The 15,153-nt window shown below is 43.8% G+C and overlaps 1 pseudogene; it reads right to left on the bottom strand.

Moving 5' to 3' along the window:
- Positions 1–304: 304 nt before the first annotated feature.
- Positions 305–4,334, bottom strand: LOC138997327 (lysosome-associated membrane glycoprotein 1 pseudogene; annotated as a pseudogene).
- Between the last annotated feature and the right edge of the window lie 10,819 nt (positions 4,335–15,153).

Here is a 15,153-nt window from a genome sequence, read left to right as displayed (position 1 = left end):
AAAGTCAAATGACAGTAGAGCCAGTGCCCATTTAGAAAAGCACTCTTACCCTCTCCCCCTTAAAGTTCTACTTTGGTAAATATTAACATATAACCAATTAGGAAAATATTTAACCCCATTAGCAAAATTAACACCATCATTGGGAGAGTTACTCTTTTGTGCATAGTAAATGTTGCAAGATGAACTTCACATTGGATAAAGCAGATCTGAAAATCAGTTTGCATTAAAGTGTGCCTCCCTCAACGTCAACCTGAGCTCAGGGAAATGAACAGAGCCCTGCAGCTTCTGCTGGTCTGCAGCCACACTAAATCATCTGGTAGCTGGCATGGCTCCTCTTCCTGCCAATGAGGTACGCGATGAGGACCAGCCCTACCAGGGCACCACCCACGGTGATGGGGATTGGCATGTTATTCTCATCCAGCTGACATTCTTCCACAGACCCAAACTTGCCACCTTCTACCTGGGAAGCCTGGACCCACACTTTGAAATGTTGACAGAAAAGGCCTCTGTGACCCAAATGTGCTCCTTGGCATTACACTTGTAGGAATTCCCTATAGTGGTCTGAAGAGCTCTCAGTAAGCTGTTAGTGGCCTTGAAGGTGGGGTCTTTGGTGTCTGGAAGAGTCATGTTCAATTGGATTTCTTGAAACCCCCCCCCCCCCAAAAAAAACCAAAACAGCTAGAACTCACATTCATTCCAAACTGGAAGACTAGGAAAGTGCTGGTCTCACTCTGGAGCTCAAGGGTCATGAGCTGGGTAGTGCAGCTCCCACCGACTTTGGTGTTATCTGCGTTAATGTTGAATACTCTGGTCACAGTCTTGTCTTCCTTCTTCTTGTAGGTGACATTCACCTGCACCCCAAGCTGGCAAGCAGACAGGTTCCGTTGGTGCCACTCACGTTGTACTTGTGCACCGAGGGGCTCTCAGGCACTGGAGACGGTGGAGTGGGGAGGGGTTGGTGAAGGTTGGGAGGGGGAGGGCGGGGAGGTGAAGAGTGGGGAGGGGATGATGAGATGTTGGTGAATTGTTGGGGAAGGTCCATCTTGCATACAGCATGTCTCTTCCTTGCTGAAGCTATCATTTGAAAGGTTTGCCTAGATGGTGACAGTTACACTATTCATGTGGACCTGGTTGCTGCTCACACATATGTATTTTTTATTTATGTCTGCCATGATGTCAGTTATGGATTTTACAGTCTTGACTCCCTGGAAGCTTGCATTGGGGAAAATCTGTGTGTCTGATAAGTCATAAAACAGAACGAATCATCTGGACACTGTAACGTGTAGCATTTCTTGCTAAATTGAGGGTCAGTGTATGTCTTCTTCCAAAAGCAATCATGAGACTGGGGTTAGAAGCTCCTCTTTAGCACAGGAGCTGCTATTTAATGCTTTGCATTAGGTGACAGGTCGAAGATCGCATTCTTAGAGCCACTCTTGGTATTACAGTTGATTGAGAAGTCAGCAGAGAAGTTGGCCATTATAGAAGCTGTCCTGTTGCCAACCTTCACTACAAACAACACTGCTGATGCACCACACAAGGCCTGTGAGTAACAGCAGGAGCAGGGGTTGCCTCCGGGGGTCGCCATGGGCACCAGGGCCACGGGAATGGGAACTTGGAGGGGTCGGGTGGTTGGGCCACCAGAGGGTGGGCACTGGGGAAGAGCTGGGGGCCGGTGTGAGAGCAGCAGGTCCTGCGGTCAAGAGCACTACCAAACCAGTTTTATAAGAAATGTTAAAGGGACTTCTTTAGGAAGAGAAAGAGAAAAAAAAATAGTTATAAAAACCCAAAATTACAATAAATACACACCTATCAGTAGTCACTTTAATTGTAAATGAATTAAATGCTCCAATTAAAAGACATAGAGTAGCTAAATGGGTAAGGAAACAAGACCCATATATATAATGTCTACAAGAGACCCACCTCAGAATGAAAGATACACACAGACTGAAAGTAAAGGGATAGAAAAAGATACTTTATGCAAATGGGACCAAAAAAGAAGCCAGGGTATCAATACTTATAACAGACAAAATAGACTTTAAAACAAAGGCTATATTAAGAGACAAAGGAAGACATTACATAATGATTAAGAGATCAATACAATAAGAGGATAGAACCCTTGTAAACATTTATGCATCCAACCAAGGAGCACCTAGATATACAAAGCAAAAGGGAGAGAGCAACAATAATAAGATCATAGTAGGAGATTTTAACACCTCACTGATATCAATGGATAGATCATCCACACACAAAAAATCAACCAGGAAATAGCGGCCTTAAATGACACACTAGACCACATGGATTTAATTGATATTTTCAAAATATTTCTCCCCAAAGCAACAGAATATGCATTCTTTTCAAATGCACATGGGACACTTTCAGGAATAGGCTACATGTTAGAACACAAAAAAAGTCTCAGTAAATTGAAGAAGATTAAATTCATATCAAGCATCTTCTCCAACCACAATGGTATGAAACTAGAAATCAATTACAAGAAAAAAACATAAAAAACACAAAACACTCGGAGGCTAAAGCACATGTTACTAAACAATGAAATGAACTAACAATTAGATCAAGGGAGAAATCAAAATATACCTGAGACAAATGAAAACACAATAACCCCAAATCTGTGGGACATAACGAAAGCAGTCCTAAGAGGGAAATTCATAGCATTATAGTCCTACCCCAAGAAGTAAGAAAAACTCAAATAAACTAAATTTATACCTTAAGGAACTGGAAAAAGCACAACAAGCAAAGTTCAAAGTGAGTAGAAGGAAGGAAATGAGAAATATCAGAGTGGAAATAAATGAAAAATAGTCTAACAAAAACAATATAAAAGATCAGCAAAACCAAGAGCTGATAGAGATAAAAAGATAAACAAGATAAATAAACCTTTAAGCAGACTCATCAAGAAACAAAGAGAGCCCTAGCTGGTTTGGCTCAGTGGATAGAGCGCTGGCCTGTGGACTGGAGGGTCCCGAGTTTGATTCCAGTCAAGGGCACATGCTTGGGTTGTGGGCTTGATCCCCAGTAAGGGGTGTGCAGGAGGCAGCCAATCAATGATTCTCATCATTGATGTTTCTATCTCTATCTCCCTCTCCCTTCCTCTCTGAAATCAATAAAATGTATTAAAAAAAAAAAAGAAACAAAGAGAGAGGACCCAAACAAATAAAATCATATATGAAAAGGAGAAGTAACTGACACCACAAAAATAAAAATTATTATAAGAAAACTAGAGGCCCAGTGCACGGATTCATGCACGGGGTGTGTGTGGGGGTGTCCCTCAGCCTGGCCTGTGAGGATCAGGCTGAAACTGGCTCTCCAACATCCCTCGAGGGGTCCTGGATTGTGAGAGTGTGGTTCTCTGGTGATGCACCCCAGAATCAGGCTCACTCCTCTCTGGTTCCAGGTGTGTCACTCAAGAACCGCAGCTGCCAAGTCACTGAAGCTCGGCAGCTCCTGTGTTGATAGTCTAGCCCGGGGGTGGGCAAACTTTTTGACTCGAGGGCCACAATGGGTTCTTAAACTGGACCGGAGGGCCGGAACAAAGGCATGGATGGAGTGTTTGTGTGAACTAATATAAATTCAAAGTAAACATCATTACATAAAAGGGTACGGTCTTTTTTTTTTTTTTAGTTTTATTCATTTCAAATGGGCCGGATCCGGCCCGTGGGCCATAGTTTGCCCACAGCTGGTCTAGCCCCTGGTAGTCAGTGCATGTCATAGCTACCAGTTGGACGGTTGAACAGTGGGCCAGTCGCCTAGGCTTTTACATATATAGATATTATGACAACAAATTGGATAACCTGGAAAAAATGGATACATTCCTAGAATGCACACAATCTTTCAAAACTGATGCTCAACCACTGAATTAAAATGTAAAAGAGAACCAAGATGGCGGCATAGGTAAACACCGGAGATTGCTACCTCGCACAACCACTTCAAGAATACAACTAAAAGACAGAATGGGCATCATCCAGAACCACAGGAAGGCTGGCTGAGTGGAAATACTACAACTAGAAGGAAAGAGAAAAGCATACCGGGACTCAGAGGAGCTGCAGTGTGGAAGTTAAGTGCACAGGTACGGAGGCAGACGCAGAAAGGGCTGGTGGCTGAGGACACGGTTGGCTTTTTCAATCAGGAGGGAGTCTCAAACTCCCGACTGCTCTGAACTCCAGTCCGGGGCGAGTCTCTGGGGACCCTGACTGATACGGGGAGAGGCTAGACTGTCTGGCATCGTTCACATCTTGAGGGTGGCTTTCTCTCAGAGGTGTTTGCAGCGATTACCGGGACACTGAGACTCGGGGCCTCTTAGGGCAGGACTGACGATCAGCCATAGCTATTTGCTCCGCCCTATTGATCCCCTAGGACCCCACCCCGCCCAAGCTGTGCACGGAGGCTTTTGCAATCTGAAAATTACCTAACAAACTTGCAGCTGGCCCAAGGCCCCAGGGCAACTTGCATTCCTTCACAGCTGAGCTCCTGCTGACTAGCCTCAGGCAAAGGCTAGATTAGCACCTCCTGAAAGATCCAGGAGCCTGTATACTCGGTGGTCAGAGTGGGACCATCCAGATTGCAACCCCTTGGACCCATAAGGGACACACTCAGGGGGCAGACTCAGTGAGCACCAAAGCTCCACTGAAGCAAGTCTTGCCCCATAAGGGTGTCTTCAGCACAGAAGTTCTCCCACTGCAGACACAGCTGATTCTCACAGCCAATTGACCTGGAGGTCAATTCCTCCCAGTGATACCTACAACAATCAAGGCTTAACTACAACAAGACTGTGCACACAGCCCACAAGGGAGTGCACCAAGAGTGTCCACCTCAGGTGATTGGGGAGGCTGAGCCTCTGGGCCCTATAGGACACCTAGCACAGAAAGCCACTCCATCAACACAGGGAAGCACAAAAAATGTGGAGACAAAGAAATAGGACACAAATGACAGAAATGGAGGAAAGCAAACGATGATATAGAGTTCAAAACCACACTTTTAAAGTTTTTCAAGAACTTCCTAGAAGCCGCCAATAAATTTAGTAAGACCCTCGAAAATACTGGTGAGACCGCTGATAAATGTAGTGAGATCCTCAAGAAATCTAGTCAGACCCTCGATGTTATGATAAAGGACCAACTGGAAATTAAGCATACACTGACTGAAATGGAGGATATTATACAGACTCCCAACAGCAGACCAGAGGATCGCAAGAATCAAGTCAACAATTTGAAATACGAAGAAACAAAAAACACTCAACCGGAAAAGCAAAATGAAAAAAGAATCCAAAAATACGAAGACAGTGTAAGGAGCCTCTGGGACAGCTTCAAGTGAACCAACATCCAAATTATAGGGGTGCCAGAAGAAGAGAGAGGGCAAGATATTGAAAACCTATTTGAAGAAATAATGACAGAAAACTTCCCCTACCTGGTGAAAGAAATAGACTTCCAAGTCCAGGAAGTGCAGAGAACCCCAAACAAAAGGAATCCAAAGAGGACCACACCAAGACACATCATAATTAAAATGCCAAGAGCAAAAGACAAAGAGAGAATCTTAAAAGCAGCAAGAGAAAAAAAGTCAGTTACTTACAAGGGAGTACCCATATGACTGTCAGCTGATTTCTCAACAGAAACTTTGCAAGCCAGAAGGGAGTGGCAAGAAATATTCAAAGTGATGAATGCCAAGAACCTACAACCAAGATTACTTTATCCAGCAAAGCTATCATTCAGAATTGAAGGTCAGATAAAGAGCTTCACAGATAAGACAAAGCTAAAGGAGTTCATCACCACCAAACCAGTATTATATGAAATGCTGAAAGGTATCCTTTAAGAAGAGAAAGAAGAAGAAAAAGGTACAGATACAAATCATGAACAACAAATACACATCTATCAACAAGTGAATCTAAAAATCAAGTGAATAATCTGATGAACAGAATGAACTGGTGATTATAATAGAATCAGGGGCATAGAAAGGGAGTGGATTGACTATTCTTGGCGGGGGGAAGGGGTGAGGAAGATGCGGGAAGAGACTGGACAAAAATCGTGCACCTATGGATAAGGACAGGGGGGAGTGAGGGTGGAGGGTGGGGTGGGAACTGGGTGGAGGGGAGTTATGGGGGGAAAAAGAGGAACAAATGTAATAATATGAACAATAAAGATTTAATTTGAAAAAAGATATTTGTACTGATAGGTACTCAAAACACATTTGGACTGACAAATTTGTCTTGAATTAGCTGATTCAAAGCCACTCCTCAACTTATATAAATGTAGGTTATAAATTTGTTAATACTTTTTTATAAATAATAATCATTTTATCTTATTGAAAACATATTTGGGTTTAAGCTTACCAAAACGGATGTTTTGAAAATTAAGCAATGATGTATTTCATGTAAATGATAATTAACTGATTTGTCCATTTTTGTGATTTATTTCACAGTTTATAAAATATTTTACATTTCTCAGTTAACTTAATTTTTTCAAATAACCCTATGAGTGGGATTAATTTATTTTACATATTAAAAAAAACAAGTTCTGAATGCCCAAAACTAACTAGGTTTAGTAATGTAACTTTGGGTTTTAGGCCAGTGGCTTTCAAAACACCATTCACTTCATATTAGTACACAATATATACTCAATAAATATTTGTTTCAAGGAATATTATTTAAGGCTAAGTACAGTCTTATAGAATATGAGTATGTATGGCATAAAATTATGTTTGATGAGTGAATATCATCAGATTAAATCTATGTAGAAATAATTATGTAGACTATGATTCTTAAAACAGAAAATGTAGAATTATCTAAGACTTTATCTGTATACAAATTTTATGTTCTGCATGACATACCTTTCAAAACATATTTGAAGGATTCAGATAGAGGTCCTCTCTGGACCCAAAAATCTCTCTGGGTCTTTTCACTTCTAATATTGAGAATGTGCTATTGTGTTGGGGTCCAACCCCAGCGGGTCCAGGGGTCCCCAAAGGTGTGGACGGAGTCGGCGAAGAATGAATGACATGGAATCTGGGTTCAGTTCATCAGCAGAGTTGGGTTCTCTAGCCAGGATCTCCAGCCAAGTTCTGTAGCCATGTTCTCTTGCTAGGTTCTCCAGCCAGGGTTTCCAAATTCTCCAGCCAGGTTTGGTCGCCAGGTTCTGTTGCCAGGTTCTTTTGCCATGTTCTGTCTAGGTTCTCCAGTGAAGTTCTGTAGCCAGGTTCTGTCCAGGATCTCTTGCCATGTTCTCTGGCTAGGTTCTGGTTAGGATCTGACGAGGATCTGATGAGGATCTGATGAGGAGCTGATGAGGAGCTGATGAGGAGCTGATGAGGATCTGATGTTTATTGTCTTGTTACATCCGTATTTATACCAGCCGATTTTAATCCTGTCAATTTCTATTACAAAGGTTAGGGCGTTTCTTATCTCCATTCCAGGGAGTAAAGATTATGTAGCTTAACTACCCGCCTGGCACTTAATTAAGGGGTTGTATCCCCTCCCTAACCTCAGGGAAAAATTCCTACCTGGGGAAACAACCTTTCTCGGAGAGGTGACTTTGGTTAAAACACATAGCGCCAAGAAGGGGAGCAAACATATTAAGAACAGTATGCCATATACGCCAGGTCCCTTGAAACAGCAAGGATGGACCGGCTCCCGGGACTATTGAGTTGATGGGTAGCATTCTTATGTGTATGGTTAATAAATTCATGTATTTTCTAAGAAAAAAAGAAAGAAAAAGAAAATCTGGACAGATCAATTACAACTAATGAATCAAAGCAGTAATAATAATAATAAAAAAAACTCCCAACGAACAAAAGTTCTGGACCCAATGGCTTCACAGATGAATTGCAGCAAACATTCGAATAAAGATAACACATGCCTTATCAAACTATTCCAAAAAATTCAAGAGTAAGGAAGACTCCCAAGCTCATTTTAAAAGGCCAGCATTATCCTAACTCCTAAACCAGATAAAGATATTACAAAGAAAGTAAATTATGAGCCAATATCCCTGATAAATATAGATGCAAAAATATTCAACAAAATATTAGCAAACCAAATTCAGCAATTAAAAGATCATACACAATGATCAAGTAGAATTTATTCCTGGGATGCAAGGTTGGTATGATATATGCAAATCAATTAATGTGATACACCAAATAAATAAAATGAAGGATAAAAATCATATGATAATACCAACAGATGCAGAGAAAGCATTTTATAAAATCTAGCATCCATTTAGGACAAAAACTCTCAGCAAAAGTGAGAATATAAGGAACATGCCTCAACATAATAAAGGTCATATATGACTAACCCATAACTAACATCATATTCAATGGGCATAAACTAAAAGCATTTCCCTTAAGATCAGGAATATTACAGGGATGTCCACTTTCTTTTTAAAAAAAATTAAATATATTTTTATTTATTACAGGGAGGAAGGGAGAGGGAGAGAGAGAGAGAGACAGAAACATCAATGATGAGTGAGAGTCAGCTATTGGCTGCCTCCTGCAAGCCCCATACCAGGATCGAGCTTATAACCAAGGTATGTGTCCTGACCAGAATCGAACCATGACCTCCTGGTTTATGGGTTGATGCTCAAACACTGAGCCACACCGGCCAGGTGGGATGTCCTCTTTCATCACTCTTATTCAACATTAGAGGCCCGGTGCATGAATTCCTGCATGGGTGAGGTCCTTAGGCCTGGCCGGAGATCAAGGCCTATTGGGGCCATCTTGCCCAGTTCTGACTGGGGCCTGGCCAGCCAGGAGTGGCCTGCTGGCTGCTGGATGGGGGGAGGGACCACAGGAGGTTTGCCGGCTGCAGGGAGGGACTGGGGGAGGTTGGCTGGCCATGGGAGGTTGGTTGTGGGAGTGCACTGACCATCAGGGGGCAACATTGAGCGTCTGCATTGAGCATCTGCCCCCTGGTGGTCAGTGAGTGTCATAGCGATCAGTCGTTTGGTTGTAATGGCCGCTTAGGTTTTTATATATATAGACTAGAGGCCTGATGCATGAAAATTCCTGCAAGAGTACTCCTTCTTTCCTCAGGCTGCTGGCACTAGCTTCCCTCTGGCACCCGGGACCCAAGCTTCCCTCCTCCAGCTGCCTGCAGGCACCCAGGACCCAGGCCAGCTTCTCCCAGGCCGCCAGCAGGCACCTGGGACCCGGGCTTTCCTCCCACCAGCCAACCGCAGGCACCCAGGACCCAAGCTTCCCTCCCTCATGCTGGCTCAAGGCACCCAGGATCACAGGAAGTGTCCCCCAGGCCAGCCACAGGCACCTGGGACCGCGGGCGGCTTCCCCTGGGGCTGGTCCCTGGCTTTGTCAGGAAGGACATCCAAAATGATGTCTGGAAGATGTCTGGTCTAATTAGCATATTACCCTTTTATTAGTATAGATTGTACTTGAAAGTCCTAAACACAGTAAGCAGACAAGAAGAAGAAATAAAAGGCATTCAAATTAGAAAGGCAAAAGTAAAACTGCCATTATTTGTAGATGACATGATACTGTATGTATAAAATCCTAAAGATTCCACCATAACACTACTAGAAATGATAAATGAATTTAGTAAAGTAGCAGGATACAAAATAAATATCCAGAAATTGGTTGCATTTTTATATACCAATAATAAACTGTCAGAAATGGTAACTAAAGATAGGAACAAGATGGCAACATAGGGACTCGCTGGTATTCGCGACCTCCCACAACCACATCAAAATTACAACTAAAATACGGAACAACCAACATTCAGAACCACATGAAAACTGCCTGCATGGAAGCCCCACAACTGGAGAAGTAAAGAAAAAAGCACGTTGAGACTGGTGGGAGGGGTGGAGGTGCAGAATGGGCTGGTCTGGCACCCACGTGGGACTTTTTAATCCAAAGATTGTTCCTGTGGAGGCTGCTATGAGAAGCAAAGGGTCCCAGCCTCACACCAGACCCCCCACCCAGGGTCCCAGAGCTGAGAAGAGAAGTCCCATAACTTTGGATTGTACAAACCAGTATGGATTGTGGCTGAGGGACACAGAGGCTGCCAGAAACCAGGAGCCCTTTTTAAAGGGTTAGGCACAAACTTACTTGGACTCACTTCCTCTGAACTCCAGCACTAGGAGGCACTGGGGGACCCAGACATATATGGGAAGGAACTGAATTGTCTGGCATTGGGGCAAGAACTCGGGGGAGGCTTTCTACCAGACAGAGATACTCACAGGGGTCATTGTTCATATGCTGAGACCTGCCCTGTCCCAGGGATGACTGGCAACCATATCTGAATCTCCATCAACCTGAGCACACTGTTTGCTCTGCCCTGGTGATTCCCTGAGACCCCATCCCATCCAATTTGCAACCCCACCCAAGCTGTTTGCAGCAGCTTTTCCATATGAATGGCCTGTCCTGGCTCAGGCTTCAGACTTTGCTAAAATCTCTCAAACAAGTTGCAGCTGGTGTCAGTGTGCTCCAAATCCTACATAATAAAAGGCCAGCCACCATAAGCATAACGACCAGAATGACCAGAGAGCAGAACCACCATAGCCCCTCGCTGGGCTGGCCCTGCCCCTAAGAAAGCAGTTAGGGGCAATCAGGCAGGCAGGCAGAGTGGTTAGGGGTGATCAGGTAGGCAGGCCAGTGGTTAGGAGAGATCAGGTAGGCAGACAGCCCCTCGCCAGGCTGGCCCCGCCCCCAAGTAAGTGGTTAGGGGTGATCAGTCAGGCAGGAAGAGTGGTTAGGGGTGATCAGGTAGGCAGACCAGAGGTTAGGGGTGATCAGGTAGGCAGGCAAGTGGTTAGGGGTGAGCAGGTAGGCAGGTGAGTGGTTAGGGGCAATCAGGTAGGCAGATGGTCCCTTGCAGAGCTGCCCCCTTGCAGGGCTGGCCCCACCCCCCAGCAAAGAAAGAGGGAGACCCAGGCCATTGGCAGCAACTCTCTGGCAGGTGTGTGGTTGGCCTGCAGAGGGAAGCCCAGGCCAGCCAAGCCATCACATCCCATGCCTGTCACCTGCAGAGGGAGGCCACCAGTGGCAGGGGAGGGGCAGCAGCACTGCATAGATGGCAAGCAGTGGCAGTGGTGGGGGGTGGGGCCAGTTGCATGCAGATGGGGGAAGGAAAGCTCCGATAGGCCCTGATCTCAGGCCAGGCCTAGGGACCCTACCCAAGGGGTCCCGGATTGTGAGAGGGTGCAGGCCGGGCTGAGGGACCACCCCCACCTGCCAAGTGCACGAATTTTTGTGCACCAGGCCTCTAGTCTATCAATAAAAAGTCCAAGACCTGGCACCAGCACCAGCCTGCCTTGTTTCACGGCTGGGCCTCACCTGGACACTTCCAAACCTTATAAAAATAGGAGGAATCTGCAGATCTCTCTGTAACTCCTGCCACATGATTGACTTTGCATCTCCCTGGAGACCCAAGAGCCAGTACACCCAGTGGACAGCTTCAAACCATACCAGGTTACAACTCTACACACCCACAAGTGACACACTCAAGGGCCAGACTCAGTGAGCTCCATAGCCCTACTGAAGCAAGTCCTGCTTCACAGGGGTGTTTCCTACACAGCAGCTCTCCCACTGTAGTCACAGCTTGTCCTCACAGCCAATTGGCCTGGTGGTCAATTCCTTCCAGTGACACCAACAGCAATCAAGTCTCAACTACAACAAAACTTCCACATAGTCCACAAAGGGGTGCACCTAGAGTACCCAGGTCAGGTGATTGTGGAGGCAAAGCCACTAGGCATTATAGGACACCTACTACACAAGACAACTCTACCAACTCCAGAAGACATAGAAGCTCTATCCAATACATAGAAAAAAATACAGGGAAGCAGCCAAAATGCATAGACAAAGAAGTATGTCACAAATTAAAGAAATGGAAGCAAGCAAACTACTGGATACAGAGTTCAAAACTATGGTTATAAGGTTACTCAAGAATCTTCATGATACCTTCAAGGGACTTAGTGAGACTTTCAAGGAACTTAGTGAGAATGCCAAAGACATGGAAAAGAACTAGTCAGAAATTAAGCATACACTAACATAAAGAAACAATAATTTACAGGCATTCAATAGTAGAGTGGAGGATTCTGAGAATCAAATCAATGACTTGAAATACAAAGAAGCAAAAACCACCCAATCAGAAGAGCAAAAAGAAAAAAGAATTCAAAAATATGAAGATAGCATAAGGAGACTCTGGGACAACTACAAGTGTACTAACATTTGTACTATGGGGATGCCAGAAAGAGAAGAGAGAGAAAGATATTGAAAACTTATTTGAAGAAATAATGACAGAAAACTTATACCTGGTGAAAGAAATAGACTTACAAGCCCAGGAAGCACAGAGAGTCCCAAACAAGAGGAATAAAAAAAAAAATACACAAAAAAACAAAACAAAAAAAAACCACATCAAGACACATCAAAATTAAAATGCCAAGGGCTAAAGACAAAGAGAGAATCTTAAAAGCAGGAAGAGAAAGCAATTAGCTACCTATAAGGGAGTACCCATACAACTGTCAGCTGATTTCTCAACAGAAACTATGCAGGCCAGAAGGGAGTGATAAATGTTCAAAGTGATTAATAGCAAGGATTTACAACCAAGACTACTCTACCCAGCAAAGCTATCATTTAGAATTGAAGGTCAGGTAAGAGCTTCACAGACAAGAAAAAGCAAAAGGAGTCCATCACCACCAAATCAGTATTACATGAAATGTTGAGGGGTATTCTTTAAGAAGAGGAAGAAGAAGAAGAAGAAGAAGAAGAAGAAGAAGAAGAAGAAGAAGAAGAAGAAGAAGAAGAAGAAGAAGAAGAAGGAGGAGGAGGAGGAGGAGGAGGAGGAGGAGGAGGAGGAGGAGGAGGAGGAGGAGGAGGAGAAGGAGAAGGAGAAGGAGAAGGAGAAGGAGAAGGAGAAGGAGAAGGAGAAGGAGAAGGAGAAGGAGAAGGAGAAGGAGAAGGAGAAGGAGAAGGAGAAGGAGAAGGAGAAGGAGAAGGAGAAGGAGAAGGAGAAGGAGAAGGAGAAGGAGAAGGAGAAGGAGAAGGAGAAGGAGGAGGAGGAGGAGGAGGAGGAGGAGGAGGAGGAGGAGGAGGAGGAGGAGGAGGAGGAGGAGAAGAAAGAGAAGAAGGAGGAGGAGGAGGAGGAGGAGGAGGAGGAGGAGAAGAAGAAGAAGAGGAAGAAGGAGAAGGAGGAAGGAGGAGGAGGAGGGGGGGAGGAGGAGGAGGAGGGGAAGGGGGAGGAGAAGAAGAAGAAGAAAAATGAACAAAAAAATGGCAATAAATACATATCTATCAACAATTGAATCTAAAAATCAAAATAAATGAATTGGAAATCTAATAAACAGAATTAACTGGTGAATAAAATAGAATCAGAGGTATGGAAATGGAACAGACTGATGATTCTCAGAGGGGATGGGGTTGGGGAGGGGGGCAGAAAGAGATTAAACAAAGATCTGATATGTATATATGCACTACCTATGGACACAGACAATAGGGTGGCGAAGACCTGGGGAGGGATGGGAACCAGGTGGAGGAGGCCAATGCAGGGGGGGCGGGTGGGGGGGCGGAGGGGAAGGCACATCTGTAATACTCTCAACAATAAAGATTTTTTAAAAAAAGAAATTGAAGCTAAGAAAATAATTCAATTTCCAATTGCATAAAAAAATACTTAGGAATAAATTTAACCAAGAAGGTAACTGTACTCATTTTCCCAGCCAGGTGACTCAGTTGGAGTGTTGTCCCATACACCAAAAGCTTTCAGGTTTAATCTCCAGTCGGGGCATGACAGGAGGCAACTGATTTATATTTCTCTCTCACATCAATGTCTGTCTCTCATTTTGGTGTTTTTATCTCAGGCTCTCTCCCCCTTCTCTATCTCTAAAATCAATAAACATATCCTTAGGTGAGGATTTTAAAAAAGGCCTGTACTCAGAATATTATAAGACACTGAAGAAAGAAATTGAAAAAATATAAATAAATGCAAGCATATATCGTGTTCATGGTTAAGAAGAATTAACATCATTAAAATGTTCATGTTACCCAAGGCAATCTATAGATCCTGCACAATTTCTATCAAAATACCAATGCCGCCCAGGCCAGTATGGCTTAGTGGTTAGAGCATCAACTTGCACACCAAAGAGCACGTACCTGGGTTGCAGGTTTGATTCCTTGGCCCCAGTTGGGGTGTGTGCAGGAGGCATCCAATCGATGTGTCTCTTTCACATTGATGTTTCTCTCACTCTTTCTGTCTCCCTCCCTCCCTTCTTCCCTTCTACTCTCTCAAAACAAACAAACAAACAAATACTAATGGTGTATTTCACAGAACTGGAACAAGTAATCAAAAAATTTCTATGGAACCACAAAAGACCCCAACTAGCCTCAGCAATCTTGAGACAGAAGGACAAAAATTTGACATATCACACTACTTGATATCAAACTATACTACAAGGCTATAGTAATGAAAAACAGCATGGTATTGGCATAAAAATAGACATATAGTGCATCGGAACAGAATGGAGAGCCCAGAAATAAAACAACACATATATAGTCAATTAATATTTGAGAAAAGAGGCAAGAACATACAGTGGTAAAGACAGTCTATTCAATAAACGGTATTGGGAAAATTGGACAGAAAAATGAAACTAGAACACTTTTCTACCCCATATGCAAAAATAAACTCAAAATATATTAAAGACCTAAAGTAAAACTTGAAACTATAAAGCTCCTAGAATAAAATATAGGCAGTAAAACTTTTTGAGAGCTTAAAAATGATGGCGGAGTAAGTGGAAGTTACACTGACACTCTCCCAGGACCAAACTGGAAAAACAACTAAAATATAGAAAAACCACCCTGAAAAATCTAATGAAGACTAACTGAAGAGAACCAAGGACAGAAAGTGGAGACTTCATAGAGACTGGTAGGAAGTGCGGAGATGTGAAAGGGCTCACTGGGCTCCCACAGACAGCAGCTGAAGGTCCGGAGGGATAGCTCAGCTGTGGGGGGTTCCCACTGAGAACTCTGGGGTCTAAACCCCAAGCTGGGCTTCCCAGCAGAAAGCACCAGAACTGAGAAAGGTGCCTACAGAACATCTGGCTGTGAAAAGCAGCAGGGTTGCTGTCTGACAGAGAAAGATGGCTAGAAATGCAGGCACCCTCTTAAAGGGCCAACACACAGAATTTCGTGTGCAGCCACTCACCTTGTGCACTGGCAGAG

Source organism: Myotis yumanensis, unplaced genomic scaffold (assembly GCF_028538775.1).
Source record: "Myotis yumanensis isolate MYYU_CA2020_CCGP unplaced genomic scaffold, mMyoYum1.0.hap1 SCAF_18, whole genome shotgun sequence".
NCBI lineage: Eukaryota > Metazoa > Chordata > Mammalia > Chiroptera > Vespertilionidae > Myotis > Myotis yumanensis.
Note: the sequence above shows the minus strand (reverse complement) of the source record. Positions and strands in the feature narration are given on the sequence as shown.